The 16,345-nt window shown below is 44.2% G+C and overlaps 1 long non-coding RNA gene across 1 annotated transcript in view; it reads right to left on the reverse strand.

Moving 5' to 3' along the window:
• The window catches only part of LOC126484257 (uncharacterized), a 52,470-nt gene extending 37,120 nt beyond the window's left edge, over positions 1-15,350 (reverse strand). Inside the window, exon 1 of the long non-coding RNA XR_007587830.1 lies at positions 15,199-15,350. This is a non-coding gene — a long non-coding RNA (uncharacterized LOC126484257). The remainder of the gene's footprint in view (positions 1-15,198) is intronic.
• Between the last annotated feature and the right edge of the window lie 995 nt (positions 15,351-16,345).

The raw sequence follows: 16,345 nt of genomic DNA on the forward strand, positions 1-16,345 counted from the left end.
GTTATCATAATTTTCACACAGCCAATTTACATGTCTGTTTTCAAATTTAACTATGTGTATTGCAAGTTGTTTTATATGTAGTAAAAAGCAAAAGCGACATACTTCACATAGATAAGAGTACTTGGTTGGTTTCCACAAGGCTCCTGTTTGATTTATGTCAGCCCTGTTGACTGCGACTGCCCGCTGCTTTCGTCTTTCTGCAGTGCGTGGAAATGCTATCGTGCGAAATCCACCTTCGCCTCTATTGGAACAACCAAATGGAGCACAACCTGGCATCGTTTACGAACGTCTGCAGAAAGAATTACAGATGTCAAAAACAATACTGTACAATTACTAACGTGTTTACTTCAAACATGTAGGCCTACCGACTTCATCACAAAACGCTTCATTATTTCAACTCGTATTTAAGGTCGCAAACGCTAATTACGTACTAAAATCGATATACAACTAAATCGATCATGCATGCACAACGCATAACAAGTCTCTCAATAATTCAAATACCCTTTAATCGTTTCCAAAAGTCCTCTGAACTTCAATTCAACTCAAAAGCACGGCGAACATAGGAAGCGCGAGAGAAGTTTGGCGCCATTTTTTCTTCCATAGCTAATTAACCAATCACGGGCAACTTCACCTATGGCCACTCTCTCTGTATACGGGCTGTCAGTACCCGCCGGGAGGCCCTAACCACACGGCATTTGCATATTACTAGATATTGGAATAAGACACAGCCACAAAAGAGGCAAACTCACAACTGAAAATCAGACACATTTCTTATGGAGTGTGACTCCACACGCCTGCCTGTGAGCTCAGCGTCAAACTCAAACGGCTCTTCGATCACACGGGCAGTGTTCCACGGCAGCGTGTCTCACGCTGGCGTTTCACGCCCCGTGGGAACCCAGCTACGCAGGTGGCAGCGGTTGGGCTGACCGGTGGCGAATGTGGGGCGGCATGGGCCGCATAGCTGGTCGGCAACAACAGCAGAACCCTCGACGTGGATGTCTCGGCCGGTGAGTGGCGTCAAGGCTTCGTGGCCTGCAACACTAACGCCTCAGCTAACGGGCGGCGTCAGTGGGGGACGCAGGCGGGGGGCCGGGAAGCCGCGCCGACCGTGAATTAACGTGACCATGCGCTTATGCTCGGTTTACACTAGCAAGTTATTGCAGCAATTTACTTGCGCGGAGGAACTTGCCGCGCGATTTGCGAGTGTAAACATAACGCCAAGTCGACTTGCGACTGTAGCAATTTATTGCGGCAGTGACTTGCTGCACGTTTTCCGCTTCCAGTGTAAACACCACGCAAGAAGTATCTGCAAGTAACTTGCAACTTTTAGGATTTATTTCTATTTCCTGCAGGTAGGAAGCGCAAGTTATAGTAAGTATGTCGTCTGCATAACACTCATATTTAACATTTTACTGAATGTGGCGACTTAATTTTATGCAACCATCTTACGTATTACATGCAAACAAATTTAAGAAATGGAGGAGAAACGGGAATGGATGAAGCAGGATACAGAACATTTTATTGAAGCCGTGGAGAGCTACCCCGAAATACTGAACGTGTATAACCGAGACTTTAAGGATAGAGTGAAGAAGATGAGCGCATTAAATGAAATCTCGTCGGTATTCGACACATCTATATAAGAAGTACATAGAAAGTAGCATAACTTGAAGACACAACCCCTTTGCTACCTGCATCCACTTGCTTGTTGTTTTGGGAGTCTAGAAAAAGACGATGTGTAATTATTACATGCTCTATTTACTTAGCTTGTCACTTTCTATTTTATGAGCATTAGGAAAAAAAAGTTTTTTTATAAGCATATCAATCTGTAAAATGCAGTTTATTTCAATAAAAATTTAATTTCATTGTTGTGTTTTGACATACCTTCAAATAATTTTCCCTTTTCAAGACGTTAAAAAAGGCTCTACATACATCGGGTACGATAAGAGAAATCGTGCTGACGGGAATATGAAACAACTACATTAGGGACTTGTATGAGTCTCGTACAGAGAAAAGATTTCAAAATTCAAACTTTTTTTGGTGGTATGTTTCACATAAATAAATGAAATGCCTATTTTATTCGTAGCTCACCGGTAGCTATAAATGATAGAGTGACTAGCAAACGTTCCTTTGCTAAAATAGCAGTACCGAAGTTTGTGTCTCGTTTTGATATGACGGGCGCTATTAACATCAACAAATACTCAGGATCATTTGAGGACATTCTGCAAAAGTTTTCAAAAGTATCCATGCTCTCGATACTAAGTTCTTGCAAAAGGTTATTACAGGCACCATTTTGCGATCTTCTCATTATCTACTCTCTAACCCAAATACTTCTCTTTTTCTTTTTCACGTTTTGCATCACAATTACAAGAGCTGCAGCATATCTCACCCGCCTACTTGTCATTTTACACTTCGGCTGACACTCGTAGTGGTACTGAAAGCATATGTAAACAGTATCAGCAAGTTGTTGACGCAAGTTTCTTGCCAAAGAACTTGCGGAAGAATCTTGCTTAATTCTTGCGATGCTGTGAAAACACAGCTGCAAGCGACTAGCACTAACTTCTGCAAGCGACTTGCTAGTGTAAACCCAGCTTTAGTGTAGCCACAGGAGCGGCGCGGACACATCGCGCGCTTTTCTCTTCCATCGGCGGCCGGGTCAGGGTTAGCAGGAGGCGACGCAGCACAAACGTGCACTGTGAGGCGCGGCCCATTGTACTCAGCGCGCACGTATTGGTGCGGCGCGCTGCGACGGGCAGGCAGTAGACTTTGCCCCGGGCACTGGAATGTGGGAACACAGAGTCTGGTGCGACATCGTAGCCGACGCGCCGCAGCACCCAGCGGTATAAGAGCGGCAAATACTGACCGACCGCGCAACATCGAAACATGAACCAAAGGTAAACGGCCACCTTATGCACCGAACGGCGAGAACTAATCGCGTTTCTGACACTAATGTACATGGACAGGGAGAGGGAAGAAGGTTCTTGGATTCTGCGTATGACGACAATGTACAGGACGTCGAGCAGTAAGGACTAATCATGGGCACCCACGGCTGCCGTTAAATATCAGAACAGAAAATAAGGTAGAATAAAGAGAATATATTTCAGTGTAAGGAATACAGGGTGTTACAAAAAGGTACGGCCAAACTTTCAGGGAACATTCCTCACACACAAATAAAGAAAAGATGTTATGCGGACATGTCTCCGGAAACGTTTAATTTCCATGTTAGAGCTCATTTTAGTTTCGTCAGTATGTACTGTACTTCCTCGATTCACCGCCAGTTGGCCCAATTGAAGGAAGGTAATGTTGACTTCGGTGCTTGTGTTGACATGCGACTCATTACTCTACAGTACTAGAGGCCACTCTAGGACGACGAACAATTATGAAATCGGCGTTATTAATGTAAAACTGGAGTTCTCGTAATTCTGCCTAAATATGAGCCCTGTTCCTCTCTCGTCTTATGTTGTCTTCTTAGCCAAGCCATTAGAGTTTTTTATTTTACTCAAATTGGATACCTGCGAGTTTGTCGCTTTAAATGATGACGTATTTTACACATTTCAATGTAGCTATAAAAAAAAGGGGGGGGAGTTTACCCGCATAACGTCCGTCTTCCACGTTGGTGTGTATTTTTTAAGCCTAATAATTTTACTTCTATTTTATAAAAATTTTTCTTGTTAGAAGTTCTAGTCCCGAATGACGCAGTACTGAGCGTTATAGGGGCGGCCACTTCATCTGAAATTACGGTCTTGTGTTTTTAATATTCACGTTCTAGTGGTATATGATACGAAAAATCTGTTTATGTACTGCATCTGTGGGTTGTATTATACACCTTGTTTTCTCATTTTAAAAAAAATGGTTCAAATGGCTCTGAGCACTGTGGGACTCAACTTCTGAGGTCATCAGTCCCCTAGAACTTACAACTACTTAAACCTAACTAACCTAAGGACAACACACACATCCATGCCCGAGGCAGGATAGGATTCGAACCTGCGACCGTAGCGGTCTCGCGGTTCCGGACTGTAGCGCCTAGAACCGCACGGCCACTCCGGCCGACTTTCTCATTTTAAATTTACCGCCTTCATTTATATTTTACTTCGTCAAAATTTTAGGATAAGTTATTGCACAGGTGTTGTCCCTAGCAATTCTATCTTATCAATGTTTTATGTGCATTACATTTATAAAGTTTTAGTGAGTATGTATATCCAGTTACTGTCTCTCATTCTTACAAGGGAACCTCCCCATCGCACCCCCCTCAGATTTAGTTATAGGTTGGCACAGTGGATAGGCCTTGAAAAACTGAACACAGATCAATCGAGAAAACAGGAAGAAGTTGTGTGGAACTATGAAAAAATAAGCAAAATACACAAACTCAGTAGTCCATGCCCAAGATAGGCAACATCAAGGATAATGTGAGCTCAAGAGTGCCGTGGTCCCGTGGTTAGCGCGAGGGGCTGCGGAACAAGAGGTCCTTGGTTCAAGTTTTCTGCGGAGTAAAAAGTTTACTTTCTTTATTTTCGCAAAGTTATGATCTGTCCGTTCGTTCATTGACGTCTCTGTTCAAGTTTTCTACGGAGTAAAAAGTTTACTTTCTTTATTTTCGCAAAGTTATGATCTGTCCGTTCGTTCATTGACGTCTCTGTTCACTGTAATAAGTTTAGTGTCTGTGTTTTGCGACCGCATCGCAAAACCGTGCGATTAGTAGACGAAAGGACGTGCCTCTCCAATGGGAACCGAAAACATTTGATCGCAAGGGCATAGGTCAACCGATTCCTCCACAGGAAAACACGTCTGATATATTCTATACGACACTGGTGACGGCATGTGCGTCACATGACAGGAATATGTTGTCGACCCACCTAACTTGTACACTTGGTGGATGGGTAAAAAGATTCTTCTACCTTGCCCGATTTAGGTTTTCTTGTGGATGTGATAATCACTCCCAAAAAAGTAATGAAAACAAAAGAGTTTGTCACATAAACTGAAAATAAAAAATTAAACTTTTTACTGGAGGGAAGAGTTGAACCAAGGACATCTCGTTCCGCAGCTCCTCACGCTAACCACTGTGCCAACTTACAACTGAATCTGAGGGGGGTGGGATGGGGAGGTTCCCCTGTTAGCACCTATTGAGGTGATTCTGTATTAGGCTTCAGTACTAGCACAAGACGCTGTGGTGCATTATGCTTACTACCTGAGCCCCTATCTTACTCTGTTACTCGCTCCTGTGAACGGGAACGCATTATCCAGATCTTGGTGCCTCTCGCGTCCATCTAGAAAAGGCAATGATTTTACTGTTTTATATTTCTAGTTTGTACTGAGTCTAACGAAGGCGATGTTCGCCTGATATATTCGACGATGCCCTTTGATTACACTGACTAAAGGATTCTTCTAAGAAATACCAAATTAACTTATTTGCCCTTTCAATAGTTGATCTGTTTATATATGCTTATAGGTTATCCAAGGCTGCACAACACGATCGCGATTCTTAAATAGATGTATTTGTTCTCTGTTTTCTATGTAGATAACCTGAAGATGCCTAAATAAGGCGAAACGCGTCGTTGAAAAATAAAAAACTAAAATTGCAACCAAGACTGTATTTAACCAATACGAACAACTAAATAATGGGGCAACGGAAGGGCAGGCGGTTTATGTTACGATGGTGGCCAGTCACGGGGTGCAGAGTCAGAGGCTCTGCCTCCCAAGATAGACGTCTGTTCTGCCCGAGGTTTGGATCAGAAGAGAGAAAGCAGCTCTGTTCAGCACTGCAGAATCTTCCAGAGTCAACACACGTGGCGTATATCCCACGCACTCTATTGCCTAAAATCGATGGTGTGAACTCGTTAGAAGTTTCAGCAGAGGGTGCAAGGAGTCACTTGTCAGCAGCTGTAACTGGACAGAACTGCCTCGGTTCTGAAAGGCATCCAACTTGTGTCACATAGGCACAGCCACAGTTGTGAGGGAGAAAACTTGTAAAGGTTTGACTGGGCCTTTGAAATAATTTTTTTAAATCAATTCCCTAAAACATTCCTTGACTCACTATCACCCTGAACTGTAGTAGCCCTTTGATCAAGAGGTGAAAAATTGCAGAAACTGCAATATTGCACCCTCGTCAAAATGTATTTCTCTGCTTATGCCGATTTACTTTTCAGATTTTCGTGAATACACAGTTCGATTGATTACACGTAGCATCGAATAATTTCATAGCTGCGTTTCTTTTTGGATCTACTCTCACTGCCAGGTTTATATGTTTTCGTAGGAATCTTCTCGTGCAGAACACAAGACTTCATATACAAACAAACCACACTGGCGCCAAAAGTGTGTAATATCTTGTTAATGCGTGATGTTTTTGGCAGCTTCGTTTTACCAATAATATTTCTTGCAGTACATAAGACGTTCCTCATAAGGGTGTCATGGCAGGCTGTAATTCATTTACATTAGAACAGAGCACATTTTAATAGTGCTTCTCGTTGGTTTATTGAATTTAACAGAAAAATATAAGAGAAAAATTAGTCATCAACAATATATTATCCAACATTAACTAAAACAGTTACGCAGTTTTTCGATTCCATGCCAGTATATGGCTACTGGTTTGGCGATAAGGATATCGTTTACCCAAGTTTAAAGTGCATTTTCGTCCACAAAGAAATTTTGTTTTTATGTGTGTTCGATAAGGAGCGAGAAAAATAAATGTTTTATGGTGATAGATCAGAAGAATAATTGCAGTAGAGACAGCTCTCCAGCCAAAGCCCTCAATAGATTCCTTAACAAAATCACCAGAGTGCAGATGGCCGTTATCATACATCAGCAACACTTGATGCAGTTTCCTTTGTTGCTTTTCTTACGTTGCAGCCGAAAGGTGTCTCAGTCGTGGGAAACTGATGCCAAGTGCGTTGGACACACCCCTGAAATGAAGTTCTTAACACAAAACACCTTCTCTGTGCCACCAGATGCACAAAGGTACATTTTGAGGACTCGCGCTGGCCTTTGCTTCAGATCTTTTTTGCTAGGCCAACCACTATTTTTTGTGAAGTTAACACATGATTGTTCAAAAGTTGATTATACAGAACTTAAGAGAACGAATTTTAAGCCATGGTCTGCCAGCCCTGCTTAGAAAACTATGATGACAGTTCCTTGCCGGACGGAACTAAGGTATTCCAGTTCAGAAAGATGAAAGGGATAGTATTTCACCGAAAGTACTATGTTACGCCATTTAGAGCAGCCAAGGTACACTCCAAGAAAACGAAAGACACACCAGGAAGGAATTATGTGAATGTGACAGAAATCGGTTGATGTGATGTTCATCTACAGACAAACGAATTATTAAACATTTCAGAAAAATTGGATAGTTTATTCCAGAGAAAGAACTTCACAAATTGAGCAAACCGATAATGCATTGGTCAATCTCTGCCTCTTATACAAGGAGTTATTCGGCTCGGTATTGAGTGTTAGTGTTATTGGCTGTCCTCCTGAGTGATATCGTGCCAAATTCTATCCAACTGGGACGTGAGGTCGTCAGAATTCCGAACTCGTTGGAGGGCTCTCCTCATAATGCTTCAGACGATCTCATGTGGGCGGAGATCCGGCTATCTTGCTGGCCAAGGTAGGGTTTGACAAGCACTAAGACGAGCAGTAAAATCGCCTGCGTGTGAGGGCATTATCTTGCTGTAATGCAAGCCCAGCACAGGTAGCCATTAAGGGCAACAAAATTGGGCGAAGGATGTCGTCAACATATCGCTGTGCCATAACAGTGACGCAGATGACAACCAAAGGGGTCCTGCTACGAAAAGAAATGGCAACCAAGACCATCAGTCCTGGTTGTTGGGCTGTATGGCGGGCTACAGTCAAGTTGGTATCCCAGATCTGTCCATGGCTTCTCCAGAGACGTCTTCGCAGGTCATCTGGGCTCAGCTCGAAGCGGGTTTCATTACTGAAGACATTTCTGCTCAAGTCAATGAGATTCCAGGCCGACGGCGTGTTTGGAGGTGCCACAGACAGCTGTGGGGTATCATCCTGTCGCCCGTCATACGGCCTGACAACCAGGGATGGTGGTCCGGGTTGACATTTCTTTTCAGAGCAGGACCTATCTGGCTGTCATCCGAGGCACCCTTACAGCACAATGGTACGTCGACGACATTCTTCGCCCTGTTTTGTTGTCCTTCATTGTTAGCGATCCTGGGCTTACAATTCAACAAGATAATACCTGTTAACGCACTGCGAGAGTTTATAACGCTTGTCTTCGTGCATGCTTGGTCAGCAAGATCGCTGGATCTCTTCCCAATCGAGACCGTTTGGATTTTGACGATCTCTCGCCCACTTGGACAGAATTTGGCATGATATCTCATAGGAGGCATCCAATATCTCTAGCAATCAGTGTCTAGCCGAACAGCTGCTTGCATAAGGGCCAGAGATGGACCAACGCTTTATTGTCTTGGTAAGTTTGTAAAGCTCTTTCTCTGGAATAAATCATTCAATTTTTCTGTAATTTCAAGCATTGGTTGTCAGTAAATGTACATCACATCTACTGACTTACGTCCAATTCGAATAATTCCTTCGTGGTGCATCGTTTTTCTCTTATCATAGAGTGTACGTAATGGCTGTCACAGATAGATGGGCAGCTAAGCTGAGCTGGACTTTAGGAGTTAGCCTCAGCCACCGGCACATCTTCGCTGGAGTATAGACGGAACTGTTGCTACGAGCAGCTGTGGTGGAAATTCCACCAACTCATACTTACAAGCATTTAATGCACACACACAGCATACAAATCTAGATCTCACTACTTCTAAACTTCCACAATCTTAAGTAACATTAAAAATGTGCAAATTGTTTTTGTCCTAGGTTAGCAACAAAAATACTTACGTTAACGTAATGTTTTATAAGAAACTACCCATTTCAAATACACTGGGTGGTCAAAAATTGCATGCCCAAACTGACAGTGATGATCACGGGCACAAAAACAAACGTATTTCGTAAAGCAATCATGTGCCGGGAAAGCATACTGTTGGAGTACTGACCATGCAGGTGGTTATTGTTGTGTGTGATTCAGAGTAAAATGGTGTTAAATGTTTTTCATTGCTTCATTGTGTCGATCACTATTACATTACAATAAATAGTGAAAGTGAGCACTATTAATCTCTGTACAGAGCTGGTATCGACGTAGCGGGCGTCTAGTGTTTGGTGTAAAATGCATGGTGTGTTCTGTATTTGTGTGGCTGCTGCAAGAATTCTTGCAACCAATTCCGCCTCCCAGTCAACAGTGTAACAATACACCTCCACTTGCATGCAGCTCCAGAGAAAGAAGCCTAATGGAGCCAGGTCTAGTGGTCTTGCAGGACAGTGTTAATGGGGTGAGATCTGGTGATCTTGCAGGACAGTGTTAATGGGGTGGGATCTGGTGACCTTGTTGCAGGACAGTGTTAATGGGGTGGGATCTGGTGATCTTGCAGGACAGTGTTAATGGGGTGGGATCTGGTGATCTTGTTGCAGGACAGTGTTAATGGGGTGGGATCTGATGATCTTGCAGGGCAGTGTTAATGGGGTGGGATCTGGTGATCTTGCAGGACAGTGTTAATGGGGTGGGATCTGGTGATCTTGTAGGACAGTGTGCTGGCTCTCTCCATACTGTCCTGCAGGCACCAGTGCTACCCACTGTTTACTGACTCAGTGTCAAAGAGCATGGCATCACAGCACACTACGTATCTCAGACTAAAATTTGGTGAAACACCGTTAAACACAACGAGTTTTACCTGCTTCTCTTATGTGTTACCTAAGCATGCTCAGTGCTCGTGCACTATGGGCTTCAGACACATGGTTTATTTACAAAATATATTTGTTTCTGTCTCCTGTATTACCTCTGTTAGTATGGGCACTGAAGTTTTTAACACCCTGTGCAGCATTTGATATACTTTTGATCTGTGTTTGAGTGCAATTTATTGTGATATTCTTTATTATTGATATTGGCCTAAATTGTGGATGGAGTTGTATAGTGGGGAAGAGCCGATACCAGCAATCTACAGGAGGAAAGCTAAAAGAAATATTGGGGATTATGCATAGTAAGCTGGTATTGGTTGTCAAGACTGGAGGATAACCTGTTTTTAGACTTGAAAGGGTAACGATCTCTGGCTACCTGATGCGACTAAGACCATTGGGGAACTTTCAAGTTTTTACAGGAAATGGTATTGATAAACGTTATGGAACTAACACTTTGACCCATTACCTGTGTGGGACACTTTGAGTCTGTTTTCTGTGAATTTAAGTTTGTCAGCTGAGTTAGCCCACCTCTAATCCAGTTTTCACCACAATGTTTATAGTGAAAGACAGATCAGACATGCATTGTGCAACTTCGATGATGGAGTCCCAGTACCTGAAGGTGGACAAGAGGATCTTTGTCTCTCTGTAGTTGATGCTATGTCCCATGTCGAGACAGTGTTCAGGAGCAGCAGACTTTCCTGGCTGACCTAATCAGGTGTGATGTCTACATTCAGCACGTCTATCTTCAATACTGTGACACTTCTGGTCAGTATATGATTTCTCTCATGAGAGACCTAGGTAGCCCTTAAGAGTTACATGAGCACGAATTCACAGCTAAGATAGAGTAAATGTTATATAAACTGAAGGTGGGGGGCGGGAGCGGGGACAAAGGAAAGGGAAGGGAAGGGACTATTGATGTCAGCTGCATCGGGACTTTATGCAGAATCAATGGCAACGAGTGAAAATGTGTGCCGAACGTGGATTCGAACACGGGATCTCCTGCTTACTGGGCAATTGTGTTAAACACTGCTCCACGTGGACACAGTGTTTATAGCAAACAGCGCGCAGTATCTTGGCACACCTCTCAGTTGACCCACATTCCCATCTAGCGCCTCCTATCCGTTGTCACAGTCCGTCTGTCTTTAAGAGATCCCCACATCGCTTGTACTCGCTTTGGAGGGTGGAAAATACACTTTGTTTGATGTTTGTTGAAAATGTTGCCGATTTTAAGGGACGCGCCACTAAGATAAGGTAGAAAAACCATCCTCATGGATATCTCAGTTTCTTCTGGCTATCCTTGAGATTTAGCGTGTGCTGGTTCAAATGCATTTTGAATCTGCTTGTCAGCGTACCCATTATCGACGAACACAGGGTTAAAATGCATAAGCTCTGCTGATAAGCAGTAATACAGTACAGTGCAGTCTCCGTAATGTAAGTCAATGACCATACCAGAACACATTCCACTGGCATTATCAAAGCTCATTTCCAGAACGAGTTGACAGTTGGCGGGAGCTAGACAGAATGTATTTGGAAGGTATCTTATTCGACATAAAATGGAAACAAAGGTGAAAGTGAGGTTCTAGTGTAGAGCGTGTTTAGAGTAGTGTGCCTAGTTCATTACAGGTCAAGTACAAAAATGGTTCAAATGGCTCTGAGCACTGTGGGACTTAACATCTAAGGTCATCAGTCCCCTAGAACTTAGAACTACTTAAACCTAACTAACCTAAGGACATCACACACATCTATGCCCGAGGCAGGATTCGAACCTGTAGACCGTAGCGGTCACGCGGTTCCAGACTGAAGCGCCTAGAACTGCACAGCCACACCGGCCGGCAATATGAGATAACTCTAGTTTTTTGAACGAGAGTCCGTAACACACAACTGCGACTGGATGGGTGATGGCAGCTCGCATCTCGTAGATTAGGCTGGCGAGATTTCAAAGAGAAAAAACCGGGATAATTGTATTGACACTTTATATCTAACTTCATAACCACACTTACTCTTACTTTTCTTGTCAGTTATCCTGATATTTCGAAATCGATAATAGCCCTATGACGAAGCAGCAGCTGAAAAAGCCATAGCAAAAACGTATCTTGATTTCGTGAACTGGAAAGGAGCACCTAGTTACCTCACACATAAAGAAAATTCTTTTCTTCAGAAATAAGGAAGGCCGGCAGTATACTCGTACGTTTTTTACGGTGATAGCCTGGATATATTTTCTGCAATGCTTAGTCACTTACTAGCTACTTAGCTACAATTTGTTAATCCTAAAAACTGTAATATTACTAATCAATTATCAGATGCAAACTATACATTTCATGCTAAAATTTAAGATTTCGTATGGCTGCACATTGATAGGGCAAGCGCGCATACATACCAAAGCACTGCTAACACACGCCTCACCGCTCACATTCTTCAGGCCCATTAGGAGAAATCGTTTAAGTGATTCTCCTTTTTACTTCCTTTGGTTTTCTTTTTACTTCTCTCGCGAGCCATAAAGTGGAAGCTCGGCAAATTAGAGGCGAGGGTAGGTAAAGCCTGCTCATTTTTCATCATATCTCTTACTCTATCCTCAGGCATAAGACGAGTTGAGGATAATGTTAACGTTCTGTTTCTAGGAAACTTGTTTTCACTAATATTTAACTACGTGGGAAATGTTATTACAAGTATTTTGCTTCTCGATTAAAAACCAGGACAATTATGTGTCCCGAACGATTTTCTCGGGACACCAGCACATCTATGTGAAAATCGTGACTATCGTGGCAAAACTGGGACGTCCGATAAGCCAAGCCTATCGTAGATATAGGTCACAGTTGTTTGGTTTACGGAACACACTGTGACCCAAGGGACCATCTTCCTTTCTACGTATCATGTCATCTAAAACTGAGAGGTCTCCATTTTTTTCCACTTCCATGGTGAAGCAAATGCTCAAAGGAATTAAGATCCATAAATGAAGGTAGTGTTGCTGCCCCATGTGGCCGTACCACAAAGGAGTCGTCATATATCTCCAGAAAAATTTAGGTTTCAAAACCACCGAATGAAGTGCTATGTCCTCGAAGACTTCCACAAAGAAAAAGTTAACTACTGAGGGAGACAAAAATGTTCAAATGTATGTGAATTCGTAAGGGACCAAACTGCTGAGGTCATCGGTCCTTAGACTCACACACCACTTAAACTAACTTATGCCAAGAACGACACACACACCGATGGCCAAGGGAGGACTTGAACATCCGGCGGGAGGGCCTGAGCAATCCGTGACATGGCGCCTTAAGCCGCGCGGCCACTCCGCGTGGCTGAGGTAGACAAAAAAATGGTTCAAATGGCTTTGAGCACTATGCGACTTAACTTCTGAGGTCATCAGTCGCCTAGAACTTAGAACTAATTAAACCTAACTAACCTAAGGACATCACACACATCCATGCCCGAGGCAGGATTCGAACCTGCGACCTTAGCGGTCGCTCGGCTCTAGACTGTAGCGCCTAGAACCGCACGGCCACTCCAGCCGGCTGAGGGGGACAAAGTGCTAGCCATAGCAGCATGGTCAGTTTACTCAAAATATTCTTCGTTAAACAGAAATTGATTAGACGTAAGCACATGTTTGAAAATATGTAAGATGTCACGTTGATAGGCTTTCTAAACCTTGAAAAATCGTTCGACGATGTCAAATGGTTCGCGATGTTCTAAATTCTGAGAAGAATAAGGGGAAACTATCGGAAAACATGGGTAATATACAATATGTACAAGAGCCAAGAGGCATCAATAAGAGCAGAAGACCAACAACGAAGCGCTCGGATTAAAAAGGGTATAAGGCAGGATGCAGTCCTTCGCCCTTACTCTTCGACCTATACACCGAAGAAGCAGTGACGGATATAAAAGAAAGTTTCAAGAGTAGGATTAAAATTCTAAGGGAAAGGATATCAATTATAAGATTCGCTGTGACATTGCTAACCTTCAGTGAAAATGAAGAAGAATTACACGACCTGCTGAATAGAAAGAAGAGTCTAATGAGTACAGAATGTAGATTGAGAGTAAGTCGAAGAAAGACGAAATTAATGAGAAGTAGCAGAAATGAGAACCGCAAGGAACTTAACATCATGATTGATGATGACAAAGTAGACGAAGTTAAGGAATTCTGCTACCTAGACAACATAATAACCCATCACGGATGGAACAAGGAGGACATAAAAAGCAGACAATCACCGGCAAAAAGAGCTTTCCTGGCGAAGAGGTGTCTACTAGTGTCAAACATAGGCCTTAATTTGTGACAGAGATTTCTCGAAATGTACGTTTGGAGCACATGGTAGTGATACATGGACTGTGGAGAAACCAGAAAAGAAGAGAATCGAAGCATTTGAGGTTCAAATGTTCAAATATGTGTGAAATCTTATGGGACTTAACTGCTAGGGTCATCAGTCCTTAAGCTTACACACTACTTAACCTAAATTATCCTAAGGACAAACACACACACCCATGCCCAAGGGAGGACTCGAACCTCCGCCGGGACCAGCCGCGCAGACCATGACTGCAGTGCCTCAGACCGCTCGGCTAATCCCGCGCGGCAAGCATTTGATGTGTGGTGCTACAGACGACTGTTGAAAATTAGGTGGTCTGACAAGGTAAGGAATGAGGAGGTTCCCCGCAGATTCGATGAGGAGAGTAACTTACGGAAAACACTGTGAAGAAGAAGGCCAGGATGGTACGATATGTGTTAAGATACCAGGGAGTAACTTCCATGGTAATAGAGGGACCTGTAGCTGGTGAAAACTGTAGAGGAAGTCAGAGTCGGAATATATCCAGCAAATAATTGAGAATGTGGGCTGCAAGTGCTGCTCTGAGATGAAGAGGTTGGCACAGGAGAGGAAATAGTGGCGGGGCAGCATCAAAGCAGTTAGAAGACTGATGACTTAAAAAAAAAAAAGTGTCTTCCTCCAGCTTAGCTTCTATGAATTGTCTTGCATCCACCAGAAGTACTCGTCCGAAAAAAAAGCACTCAGCACTCCGTCTTCAGGCCACGAGTGGCCTACCGGGACCATCGGACCGCCGTGTCATCCTCAGAGGAGGATGCGAATAGGAGGGGCGTGTGGTCAGCAACCCGCTCTCCCGGTCATTATGATGGTATTCTTGACCGAAGCCGCTACTATTCGGTCGAGTAGCTCCTCAATTGGCATCACGAGGCTGAGTGCACCCCGAAAAATGGCAACAGCACATAGCGGCCTGGATGGTCACCCATCCAAGTGCCGACCACGCCCGACAGCGCTTAACTTCGGTGATCTCACGGCAACCGGTGTATCCACTGCGACAAGGCCGTTGCGCGTGAACAAAGAGACCACATCGAAACTCACAAACACATCGGTTGGTTCGAGAAGCAAATTCTTTAGTCCCCTCCAGGAAAAAGCACTTCTTTCTCTCTCTCTCTCTCTCTGTCACACACAGACACGCTGCCACGCTGCACGGACTTACGACAGGCGACGCTGGCAGGCTGTCGGCAGAGCAGGAGTAGCAGCAGAAGCCCCGTCAAACCGCAGAGGCGCCCATCCTGCGACATGGTGTGAACCGCCGCCGAGCCTGCTGCAACACTGCTATTCCTAATGCTACTGCTGCAGCAGCCGCTGCTGCGCACTGAGCAATGAGGAAAAGCGACGGCCGCCCATTCAGCGGTGCCTGTTCCAGGAAGGCCGGCGAACGGGCTATGGCGAGCAGTCCCGGCCGGTGACGCGTCTTCCTCTTCCTGTCCTACGAGGAAACCAGCGCCAGCGTCGCGGCCTTGTACTTCCGAAGAGCAACCAGTTTCGAAGTCACGTCTCCTTCTGACCCGCAGCCAGCATCTGTACTGCTAAACGGCTAAACCGTGGACGGTCACAGCTGCAGGTTGATTTTCATTATTTCATGTAATTATTGATCACTATTAAAATTTTAAAATGCTCTCATAATATACTCGTTAAGGGAAACAATTTTACACTATTGGCCATTAGAATTGCTACACCACGAAGATGACGTGCTACAGACGCGAAATTTAACCGACAGGAAGAACATGCTGTGATATGCAAATGATTAGCTTTTCGGAACATACACACAAGGTTGGCGCCGGTGGCGACACCTACAACGTGCTGACATGAGGAAAGTTTCCAACCGATTTCTCATACACAAACAGCAGTTGACCGGCGTTGCCTGGTGAAACGTTGTTGTGATGCCTCGTGTAAGGAGGAGAAATGCGTACCACTACGTTTCCGACTTTGATAAAGGTCGGATTGTTGCCTATCGCGATTGCGGTCTATCGTATCGCGACACTGCTGTTCGCGTTGGTCGAGATCCAATGAGTGTTAGCAGAATATGGAGTCGGTGGGTTCAGGAGGGTAACACGGAACGCCGTGCTGGATCCCAACTGCCTCGTATCACTAGCAGTCGAGATGACAGGGATCTTACCCGCATGGCTGTAACTGATCGTGCAGCCGCGTCTCGATCTCTGAGTCAGCAGATGGGGACGTTTGCAAGACAACAAACATCTGCACGAACAGTTCGACGACGTTTGCAGCAGCATGGACTATCAGCTCGGAGACCACGGCTGCGGCTACCCTTGACGCTGCATCACAGATAGGAGCGCCAGCGA

The sequence above is a fragment of the Schistocerca serialis genome, chromosome 6 (genome assembly GCF_023864345.2).
Source record: "Schistocerca serialis cubense isolate TAMUIC-IGC-003099 chromosome 6, iqSchSeri2.2, whole genome shotgun sequence".
NCBI classification, from domain to species: Eukaryota; Metazoa; Arthropoda; class Insecta; order Orthoptera; family Acrididae; genus Schistocerca; species Schistocerca serialis.